General features: G+C 35.7%; 1 long non-coding RNA gene across 17 annotated transcripts in view; it reads right to left on the bottom strand.

Annotated features, from left to right (window-relative positions):
• LOC140611963 (uncharacterized) overlaps positions 1-12,713 on the bottom strand; it is a 157,786-nt gene that overhangs the window by 121,070 nt on the left and 24,003 nt on the right. For all 17 annotated transcript variants that reach the window (XR_012013293.1, XR_012013294.1, XR_012013291.1 and 14 more), the window contains exon 3: positions 993-1,070. This is a non-coding gene — a long non-coding RNA (uncharacterized lncRNA). The remainder of the gene's footprint in view (positions 1-992; positions 1,071-12,713) is intronic.

Here is a 12,713-nt window from a genome sequence, read left to right as displayed (position 1 = left end):
TTCTTTGAAAAACAAAAACAAAGTATAATGTTTAGCTCTCCAACAATATTTATCTTGTTCATGCATCAAATTATGGAGATTATCATGTCTTTTTAAAATTCCCATTTGTGCATTTCCTTTGGCGTAATGGTATAACTTTCATTTTAAATATGGAATTTCAAGATAAATTGCAAAACAAATCAATCTCCAATAGATAAATAAAAAATGTGCAATGAAGCTAAAAATATCTTCCACCAAGGTGCTAGTTGGCTGTGTTGCTTAGCTACCCATGACCAAACAGGCTGACAGCACCATGAACTCTCTGGCTGAGCCGGGTGTAATTACCAACAAGATTTCCATTTCATTAAGTTCCACTTACAAATCTTGAGAATTTCAAAATGTGCATATTCAGAAGACTTCACCATTGTAAATGAGGACAAGATTTATTTGTTAAAAAAAATGATATTCCTCAATGTGTCTATGAGTAACAACAACTTGCAAAGGTTGAAATAATGACATTTTTCATAGCAAAATTCTGTTTTTAAAGAAAATAACTATATTCACAGAGTGAGGAGCAGGGAATATCTTTTTTATCATGAAAATTGCCTTTCATTTTTGCTTTATATACAAATATAATTATGAATGGAAAACTTAGGCCTTCTTTGTGTTCTTGAAAAACTACAAACCATTGATTTTTCTTTTCCATCAGAGGTAATCTTTTCATGCTTTTGTCCCCAATTCTAATGCTTAAATGGAGGTTAATTTCTCAAATATCTTAGATGATTTATCAGAGTCCTGTTCAGAGAACACAGTAATTCAGTTCATCAGACAACAAAGCCCATTAGCAGATATTACCAAGTCACTACTAAAAGGCAAGGATAAAGGAAATGCAGAGATTCATATCCCTTCATAATTAACACACAAAGCTTTGAGTGCAGATTACAGTAGGATTATGGTGAATTAAAGAAGTACATTTGATGCACAGTTTATAGATTTCTTATTGTTTATCATACTTATCTGAAATATATATGCATCCGTTTAATTCTATAAGCATATAATTGAAACAAATAGCTGAAATCCATTTATATCATCTGAAAGTAAAAAAGAAAAAAAGAAAGATTATGTTTCAAGCATATTTGCATCCATTTACAACATAATAAACTGGACAACATTTTACTGTCCATTTCCTCTATTCTCTGTAGAGACAGAACTTTTCTTCCTCTGATTCTGGATGAATTTGTGTTAATTTTAAAATAAGTTTTAAAAGTATTTATCAAAATAATACATGAATAAGACAGCACAACCTATAGTACAAATAAGTTTACGGAGAAAGTAAGTAGTCTCTGGCTCCTTTCCTTATAACAGCCCTGTGCTCCCTACTGTTTTCTTTTTTTTTTTTTTTTTCTTTTTCTTTTTGGTAGTTATGATGTTTTCTTGAGATTAAGTTCTTATAACATAAAATTAACCACTTTAAAGGAAACAATCCAGCGGCATTTAGTGCATTCACAATGTTGTACATAACCTGTCTCTACTTAATTCCAAAACATTTTCATCACTCACAGCCAGTAAGCTGTTGTTTCCTGCTGCTTCTTACCTCCAACGCTGGCAACTGCAGATCTATGTTCTTTCTCTGTGGATTTACCTATTCTAGACATTTCATATGAATGGAACCATGACATATTTGACAGTTTGTGTCTGGCTTCTTTCATGTATCATAACGTAATAATATTGAGCTTAATTCTCCTGGAAAGGACTCTCGTAATTTTTTGAAAATATACTCATATCTCTATGCCAGACAAGACCTGTTGATTTCCTAACATGAAATGAGAGTATTCCATATTTATATCTCCCCCTTCTCATTCCAGTGAATTGCTTTACTATTTTTAGTTTTTCCACTGGTTGCTATAGTGATTTAAGTGATTGATATTTATTTATTTAAAGTAGGCTCAACACTCAGCATGGAGCCCAACATGAGGCTTGAATTCATGATCCCAATATCAGATCTGAGCTGAGATCAAGAGTTGGATGCTCAACCAGCTGAAACACTCAGGTGCTCCTTAAGCAATAGATTTAAACTCATATTTTTTCTCTTACAGTAATGTTTTGACTCCATATTTTGTAAATTGAGGATATTCAAACAATTACTTTCTCCTCTTCCCTGTTTCCCTTTTGTTTCATCTCGTCTGTCACACTGCACCTTTCCATTGTCAAAATGTATGCATTTATTCATTTTTCAAATATTTATTGAGAAACACATTTATTATGAATAGTCTTCATTTTCACTTGCTTTATATTTGGACCGTGATTTTCTTACATATTTTCCTTGCATCTTTGTTTTCCTGAGCATTTATAATTTTCTTTTTATCTGCCATTTGACTTTTTCAGATCTCCAATTTTTTCTGAGCTTTCAATCAGAAATTTCATTCCTGAAGACCTTATTTTTTTTATCAAACTTTTACCTGGAGGCTATAATCTTCCTTCTCCTATCTGGAAGATTTGCCATTTTACTTATTATGAGCTTTTACCCTAATGTTCACCTTCACAAATGTGCCAAATTGCATATATTGCATTTATTGTTTCTTATCCATTTTGGATGGTTTATTCCTTCATTTTGCTGTAATTTATCTTCAAATATTTCCCAATGACAAAAATGCATTGGAGGAAAGTTTTCTGTGGCCTTGAATGTTTGAAGATCTTTCTACTTTTACTTTCCTTGAATGACAGTTTTTCTGGGTATAAAATTTGGAAATCATCACATCTTTTCTTTCTAACATTCAGTGGCACTGATGAAAATTCTAATGATAGTACGATTTTGTTTTTATAGATAGTTTTTTTTTCTTCTACGCAAGTTTTCAAAATCCTCTGGTTATCTTTAGAGTTCTAAAACTTTACAAAATTTTCTAAAGTCAACAGTTCTTTTGTTCTCATCGACAGAATAATCAGGGAAGCCTTCATTTTTAAAAATATTTTTATTTATTTATTCATGAGAGACACACACAGAGAGAAAGGCAGAGACACAGGCAGAGGGAGAAGCAGGCCCCATGCAGGGAGCCCGACATGGGTCAATCCCAGGTCTCCAGGATCAGGCCCTGGGCTGAAGGCGAAACTAAATCGCTGAGCCACCCGCCAACTCCCGCCTTCAGGGAAGCCTTTACTGTTGACATTACATATGTCTTTCCACACTTTTTTTCAGTCTATTTGTGAAACATATTGGATATTAGACCACCTCGTTTTGTGTATTTCTATTTTCCAGTTTGCATTTGAATTGTTACTTTTTGCCTACTTTTTAGTGTTACTGAATTTTATTTTATTTTTTTTATTTTATTTTTTAAAACATTTTATTTATTTGACAGGGGAAGGGAGGGGGAGAGAGAGAGAGAAAGAGAGAACAAACAAGGGGACCTGCAAAGGGAGAGGGAGAAGCAGATTTCCCACTGGGCAGGGAACCTGACATGGGGCTCAATCCTAGGACCCTGGGATCATTACCTGAGCTGAAGCAGACAATTAACCAACTGAGCCACCCAGGTGCCCCTAGTCCTACAGAATATTAGAACATACGTTTTTATTTTCAATCTCTAAAAGCTTTTTTCATTTGATGTCTTTTTTTTCCATAAGGTTCTATTTGTATTTTCTGGATATAATATGCTTCCAATTCTTGTTTTTAGTGCATCAGATTCTTGAAGAGTCTTTTCTCTTGGACATTCCACATGAGAATCATGAAGTGATCCAGTCTCTCACTTTGTTTTACATTGATCAGAGACCATTTGTGCAGGCTTTTAGGCTGCAACTCCATATGTGACAAAATAAAAGGGATTCTATTTTAGAATACCAAAGTGCAGTAGAAAAATATTGGCTACTCTAAGACTTCTTGTCCAATTTTTTTAAAACAAACAAAAAAACATATATTTGGTTGTTTGCCTGAGTATACACTATAGCTTGTGATCTCATCTTTCACTTTCTTCTCCTTTTCCATTCTTTGTGTGTGTGTGTGTGTGTGTGTGTGTGTGGTGAAGAAAGTTGTTGCAGGGATATTGCCAAGTACAATTGCATTATTAACCCTCATGAATGCTCTAGTGGGCTTCCTTGCAATAAAATTAACTTGGTGGCCAGGACTTCTTAGAAATTTTATTCAGGGGATCCCTGGATGGCTCAGCGGTTTAGTGTCTGCCTTTGGCCCAGGGCGTGATCCTGGAGACTAGGGATCAAGTCCCACATCGGGCTCCCTGCATGGAGCCTGCTTCTCCCTCTGCCTGTGTCTCTGCCTCTCTCTTTCTCTCTCTGTGTGTGTCTCTCATGAATAAATAAATAAAATCTTAAAAAAAAAGAAATTTTATTCAGAAGAACTTTCCCTGGTACTGACATGATTTAATCTCCCCCTCCTTCAAGTTGTTGCTCAGATGTTAGCTTCTCGGTTAAGATTATATCCTAATCACCCATGTGAAATTGCAATCCACATCTCCTGCCAGTACTCTAGATCCATGTTCTTCTCAATTTTTTAAATTCCATGTATAGTATGCTAAAACATACTATAACATGCTTATGTAACCTGATATATAATCTACTTTTTAAATTTTAACTTCATCTTCTTTTTTTTCTTTTTCAGAAAGAAAGAGCATGTGAATGGTAGGGTACAGAGGGAGATGGAGAGGGACACAATCTTAAGCAGGCCCCATGATCACAAGGAGCCCAATACAGGGCTCGATGCAGGGCTCAATCCTGAGACCTTCTTGAGCTGAACTCAAGAGTTGAACACTTAACCAACTGGGCTACTCAGGTGTCCCTATACTCCATATTTTGTTAAATAAATGAGATTTTGGAAAAACATCCATTTATCAATCTATGATTTAGTGAAACAAAATATATTAGGACTTTTGCACATAGCACATTCTAACTAGAGGGAAAGTGGATCACCTTGTAATTTTGCTACTGAGTGTAGCTCTTTTTCATATCCATTGCACATCCCTTGCTTTCTGTTGGTTCATGACATTGCCATAATTATTTTTTAATTGAATTTTTCTGGTTAATATTTTCTTGGCATTCTATTTTTCTGATTTAAAAAAATATTGAAATGTATCCCCCAAAAAGAAATATTGGGACTGAATAAGTTCGTTAGCTTAAAAAAGTATATGTTAAGAATTAGATAATAGCCTATTGAGATTACATAGAAACCCCTAAAGTATTCATATTTTTAAAGCCAGCAATAAGGAAATCTTAGTCTGTCAGCTAAAATCACCTAGCTGTGAAAGTCAGCCCAGGTTCTATACATTTCTGTACCCCTATGGGAAGAATGAATTAATTACAATCTCTCACTTAGAGTCAAAGAAATTGAATTTCTGTTAAAATATTGGAAGATGTTAACAAAATGTGCAAGGCTATCAGTTATTTCCAATGGTTAATTTCTTTTCAAGAATTACATTACCTACTTTGTAAAGTAGAAGAATTCAGTTCAAATGGGTACATGTTGATTTTTAATCAGGATCATTTGTTTCAATGGGTGCATATTAGATGGTAATTAAGTCTAAAAAGTTTTATTATGAAGAATAAGATGTCTCACTATCATATGTGTGTGTGTGTGTAATAATAAATGCTTTCAGGAAGTATCAATAATATTTTTAGTTAAAATATACCTTTTTAATTTTAGGAAAATGTATACCTTCTCCCACATATGTTTTCTTACTTTATTAAGCTATCGTTCATCCAAAAAAATAGTCACATGCTTCATTGCCCTTCCTTTCGATTCTCAGCATAAAAAAATTCAAGTGTTGCCCTTCCTTTTTTTGACATTAGAAGCATGTAAAAGATGTTAGGAATAGGAGTAAAAAGAGTTATCATCATAGCCTCCTGACGGACAGACAGACATAAAAACAGATAATCTCCTTTCCTTTTTTTTTTTTTAAGATTTTATTTATTTATTCATGAGAGACAGAGAGACAGAGACATAGGCAGAGGGAGAAGCAGGCTCCATGCACCGGGAGCCTGATGTGGGATTCCATCCCGGGTCTCCAGGATCGCACCCTGGGCCAAAGACAGGCGCTAAACCACTGCGCCACCCATGGATCCCCAATAATCTCCTTTCCTTATCAGAATGACATAACTAATTGAGCACCCAGTGTGTGCAGAGCATTGCACTTGCTCTTTAGATTTGTTTCTTTTAAGAATTCAGAGGCTTATAGGGGCACCGGAGTGCCTGAGTGCCAGTTGGTTAACACCTGACTCCTGGTTTTGCTCAGGTCATGATCTCATGGGTAGTGGGATGGAAAGCCATGTTGTCGCTCAATAAGGAGTCTGCTTGAAAGATTCTCTTTCTCTGCCCCGCCTCACCCCCTTTCTCTCTCTAGAATGAATAAATAAGTTAATAAAAAAAAAAAGAATTTAGAGGCTTTTTGCTCTCCAGACTTAAAATTAAAATAAACAGTTTTAAATAGATAACTTTAGTTATTATATTACTTATCATTTATTTTATTTAGTTTATAAAATAAAATAAAGGGATATAATATTCTTAGAATGGGTGGAGTTTGCTTATCTTTCCCCAGGTTTTTATGAGTTTGTTTTCTTCTCTTTCCTCCTTCATTTTTCTTTCTCTCCTCAAGGTAGCAGAAGCAGGAGTGATTAGTGCCTTGAATGAAGTAGATGTGCTTTCAGGAAACAGCAATGGCTGTTGTTGCCACCACTGTCACTTGCATGGTTCCATGTTCCTTACTGCTCCCCCTCCTATGAGGTTATGGAATGGAAGAGGGGACTCAGAAGAGGAACGGTTGCAGAACACCCTGTAGTGGATATCCCAAGCTATTAAATTATATTGAAAGAAGATTGCCATGGAGCCCCTGGGTAGCTCAGTCAGTTAAGTCTCTGACTTGATTTCAGCTCAAGTCATGATCTTAGGATCCTGAGATCAAGCCTCACATTGGGCTCTGTGTTAGACATCTAGCCTGCTTAAGATTCTCACCCTCAGTCTCTCCATCCCTCCTCTATCTCTCTCTAAAAAATAAAAATAGATTTTTTTATTAAAAAGAAGAAAAAAAGAAAGAAAGAAAGAAAGAAAGAAAGAAAGAAAGAAAGAAAGAAAGGAAGGAAGAAGATTGCTGAGGTGGAAGCACTTTTTATAATGAGAAAGAAGGCAGGGATGGATGATAAACCAATAAATTTCTTTCAGTGAGGTTATAGGTAAGAAACAATAAAGAAGAATATCTCTATGAAGAGGGACACTATATCATACTTAAAGGATCTATTCAACAAGAGGACTTAACAATCCTCAATATATATGCCCCGAATGTGGGAGCTGCCAAATATATCAATCAATTATTAACCAAAGTGAAGAAATACTTAGATAATAATACACTTATACTTGGTGACTTCAATCTAGTGCTTTCTATACTCGATAGGTCTTCTAAGCACAACATCTCCAAAGAAATGAGAGCTTTAAATGATACACTGGACCAGATGGATTTCACAGATATCTACAGAACTTTACATCCAAACTCAACTGAATACACATTCTTCTCAAGTGCACATGGAACTTTCTCCAGAATAGACCACATACTGGGTCACAAATCGGGTCTGAACCGATACCAAAAGATTGGGATCGTCCCCTGCATATTCTCAGACCATAATGCCTTGAAATTAGAATTAAATCACAACAAGAAGTTTGGAAGGACTTCAAACACGTGGAGGTTAAGGACCATCCTGCTAAAAGATGAAAGGGTCAACCAGGAAATTAAGGAAGAATTAAAAAGATTCATGGAAACTAATGAGAATGAAGATACAACCGTTCAAAATCTTTGGGATGCAGCAAAAGCAGTCCTAAGGGGGAAATACATCGCAATACAAGCATCCATTCAAAAACTGGAAATAACTCAAATACAAAAGCTAACCTTACACATAAAGGAGCTAGAGAAAAAACAGCAGATGGATCCTACACCCAGGAGAAGAAGAGAGTTAATAAAGATTCGAGCAGAACTCAACAAAATTGAGACCAGAAGAACTGTGGAACAGATCAATAGAACCAGGAGTTGGTTCTTTGAAAGAATTAATAAGATAGATAAACCATTATCCAGCCTTATTAAAAAGAAGAGAGAGAAGACTCAAATTAATAAAATCCTGAATGAGAAAGGAGAGATCACTACCAACACCAAGGAAATACAAACTATTTTAAAAACATATTATGAACAGCTATACGCCAATAAATTAGACAATCTAGAAGAAATGGACACATTCCTGGAAAGCCACAAACTACCAAAACTGGAACAGGAAGAAATAGAAAACCTGAACAGGCCAATAACCAGGGAGGAAATTAAAGCAGTCATCAAAAACCTCCCAAGACACAAAAGTCCAGGGCCAGATGGCTTCCCAGGGGAATCCTATCAAACGTTTAAAGAAGAAACCATACCTATTATCCTAAAGCTGTTTGGAAAGATAGAAAGAGATGGAGTACTTCCAAATTCGTTCTATGAGGCCAGCATCACCTTAATTCCAAAACCAGACAAAGACCCCACCAAAAAGGAGAATTACGGACCAATATCCCTGATGAACATGGATGCAAAAATTCTCAACAAGATACTAGCCAATAGGACCCAACAGTACATTAAGAAAATTATTCACCACGACCAAGTAGGATTTATCCCTGGGACACAAGGCTGGTTCAACACCCGTAAAACAATCAATGTGATTCATCATATCAGCAAGAGAAAAACCAAGAACCATATGATCCTCTCATTAGATGCAGAGAAAGCATTTGACAAAATACAGCATCCATTCCTGATCAAAACTCTTCAGAGTGTAGGGATAGAGGGAACATTCCTCGACATCTTAAAAGCCATCTACGAAAAGCCCACAGCAAATATCATTCTCAATGGGGAAGCGCTGGGAGCCTTTCCCCTAAGATCAGGAACAAGACAGGGATGTCCACTCTCACCACTGCTATTCAACATAGTACTGGAAGTCCTAGCCTCAGCAATCAGACAACAAAAAGACAATAAAGGCATTCAAATTGGCAAAGAAGAAGTCAAACTCTCCCTCTTCACTGATTACATGATACTCTACATAGAAAACCCAAAAGATTGCTAGAACTCATACAGCAATTTGGTAGCATGGCAGGATACAAAATCAATGCCCAGAAATCAGTGGCATTTCTATACACTAACAATGAGACTGAAGAAAGAGAAATTAAGGAGTCAATCCCGTTTACAATTGCACCCAAAAGCATAAGATACCTAGGAATAAACCTAACCAAAGATGTAAAGGATCTTACCCTAAAAACTATAGAACACTTCTGAAAGAAATTGAGGAAGACACAAAGAGATGGAAAAATATTCCATGCTCATGGATTGGCAGGATTAATATTGTGAAAATGTCGATGTTACCCAGGGCAATGTACACGTTTAATGCAATCCCTATCAAAATACCATGGACTTTCTTCAGAGATGTAGAACAAATTATTGTAAGATTTGTGTGGAATCAGAAAAGACCCCGAATAGCCAGGGGAATTTTAAAAAAGAAAACCATATCTGGGGGCATCACAATGCCAGATTTCAGGTAAGACTACAAAGCTGTGGTCATCAAGACAGTGTGGTCCTGGCACAAAAACAGACACACAGATCAATGGAACAGAATAGAGAACCCAGAAGTGGACCCTCAACTTTATGGTCAACTAATATTCGATAAAGGAGGAAAGACTATCCATTGGAAGAAAGACAGTCTCTTCAATAAATGGTGCTGGGAAAATTGGACATCCACATGCAGAAGAATGAAACTAGACCACTCTCTTTCACCATACACAAAGATAAACTCAAAATGGATGAAAGATCTAAATGTGAGACAAGATTCCATCAAAATCCTAGAGGAGAACACAGGCAAAACCCTTTTTGAACTCGGCCACAGTAACTTCTTGCAAGATACATCCACGAAGGCAAAAGAAACAAAAGCAAAAAGGAACTATTGGGACTTCATCACGATAAGAAGCTTTTGCACAGCAAAGGATACAATCAACAAAACTTAAAGACAACCTACAGAATGGGAGAAGATATTTGCAAAAGACATATCAGATAAAGGGCTAGTTTCCAAGATCTATAAAGAACTTCTTAAACTCAACACCAAAGAAACAAACAATCCAATCATGAAATGGGCAAAAGACATGAACAGAAATCTCACAGACGAAGACCTAGACATGGCCAACATGCACATGAGAAAATGCTCTGCATCACTTGCCATCAGGGAAATACAAATCAAAACCACAATGAGATCCCACCTCACACCAGTGAGAATGGGGAACATTAACAAGGCAGGAAACCACAAATGTTGGAGAGGATGCGGAGAAAAGGGAACCCTCTTGCACTGTTGGTGGGATTGTGAATTGGGGCAGCCACTCTGGAAAACTGTGTGGAGGTTCCTCAAAGAGTTAAAAATGGACCTGCCCTATGACCCAGCAATTGCACTGTTGGGGATTTACCCCAAAGATACAGATGCAATGAAACACCGGGACACCTGCACCCCGATGTTTCTAGCAGCAATGGCCACAATAGCCAAACTGTGGAAGGAGCCTCGGTGTCCATCGAAAGATGAATGGATAAAGAAGATGTGGTCTATGTATACAATGGAATATTCCTCAGCCATTAGTAACGACAAATACCCACCATTTGTTTTAATGTGGATGGGACTGGAGGGTATTATGCTGAGTGAAATAAGTCAATCGGAGAAGGACAAACATTATATGTTCTCATTCATTTGGGGAATATAAATAATAGTGAAAAGGAATATAAGGGAAGGGAGAAGAAATGTGTGGGAAATATCAGAAAGGGAGACAGAACATAAAGACTCCTAACTCTGGGAAACGAACTAGGGGTGATGGAAGGGGAGGAAGATGGGGGATGGGGGTGAATGGGTGACGGGCACTGAGGGGGGCACTTGACGGGATGAGCACTGGGTGTTATTCTGTATGTTGGTAAATTGAACACCAGTAAAAAATAAATTTATTTTAAAAAAAAGAAGGTCAATAAATGTTTGTTATGATTATAATAAAAAAATAAAAGAAGAATATCTCTAGCACCAAGGCAGATCTAGCTTCTGATAAAACATAAATAAATAATTAGTCAGGGCAAGTCTTCAAAGAATGAAGAGATTTTAAAAATCAAACGTGTATCTTTTTTTTAGCTTAAGTTTCATTTTTGAGATATCTTTGCTACTTATGACACTGGAGTTGATAGAAGATTTTTTTTCCTAAATATTTTATTTATTTATTTCATAGAGAGAGAGAGAGAACGAGCATGAGCAGAGGGGAAGTGGCGAGGGAGAAGCAGACTCCCCACCTAGCAGAGAGCCTTATGTGGGGCTTGATCCCATGACCCTGAGATCATGACCTGAGCTGAAGGTGGAGGCTCAACTGACTGAGCCATCCAGACACCCTATAGACGATCTTTAAATGCATTTCTGAAAGCACAACTCTTTATAGTATTTTGCAATTTGCTTCAAAGATTATTAGCTCACATGTAAGTAAATGTGACCCACATCATTTCCGTATCATTTATTCATTCCAAACATCTTTTGTGTAAAAACATGTATTGAGTATTCACTGTGAGTTTTAAGCAACATGAGTGAATTTAGTAACTATCCCGTTAGATTTTCTTTGAATGTATATGTGTATATCAGTGTAAGGGGAGAGACAAGAAAAGAGCTTTGGGGGGAGGATTGCCACAATAAAACGAAATTATTCTGGGATGCTTTCCCAAATGAGAAATTAAGAGAAGGAATAATAATGATGATAATAATAATAATAATTAAAGGAGTCTGTGTAAAAATTTACTTAAGTTCAACAAAAACTGTTAAGAAAATAATAGGCTGAAATTACTCATTTCTCAAGAGAACAATTGTAGTGTACATGAGAAAGTGGTAGTGAAGCAATTCTCTTAGAATCTTCCTATGTTAAACATGTGATCATCTTAGCATGCCAAAATCTAGCTTTCTAAATCTTGAATAAGCACATTTATTGTGGGAAAATCTCTTAGCTGTAGCCTTTGGACTTTTTTTTTTCCCCAAAAAAAAAATAAATAAATAAATATCAGAGAGCTAAGAAAAAAGCAAATAAATTGTTGATGACAATACTTCGAATCTCAAAGATTTGGATTACACAGTTGTATGCATTTGACAAAACTCACTGATTTAAATAGACACAATTTGAGTATTTTTATTGTTGTGAATTTTATGTGAAAAGAAGGGTCAACTAATATTGAAATCTAGCCAAAGTATTCAGGGGGAAGTATAGCAATGCCTACAATTTACTTTGAAATGTAAAACTCTAATAAGATGGACTGATGGACATAAGAGAAAACAATGATTAGATATATGAGAAAGCAAATTTAGCAATATGTTGCTAGTATAGTCTATGTGTTGAATAGATGAGAAATATTAAAGTATGTGAAAAAGTCTTCCAATTCTTGAGTATGTTTTAATACTTTAATACTTTAATAATAAAAGGATGGAAAAAGAAAATGGTATCTAGCATCCATTAGTAAACACATTTAAAACATGTCATGTGCATATATTTTCATATTTAACAAAATCTCCCCAATTTTTAAATTTTTAAAATTTTTAAATTTTTAAAATTTTTAAATTTTAAATTTTAAAATAAGCATGAAGGTGAGTAAATAACTTCTTGGACATCTTTCTTAAAGAAACATCGGCAAGTGAATTTCTTAAATACGTTATATGTGATTTCAGATCTACTTTACAATGCAGTATGCGTT

Source organism: Canis lupus, chromosome 20, assembly GCF_048164855.1.
Source record: "Canis lupus baileyi chromosome 20, mCanLup2.hap1, whole genome shotgun sequence".
Taxonomy (NCBI): domain Eukaryota; kingdom Metazoa; phylum Chordata; class Mammalia; order Carnivora; family Canidae; genus Canis; species Canis lupus.
Note: the sequence above shows the minus strand (reverse complement) of the source record. Positions and strands in the feature narration are given on the sequence as shown.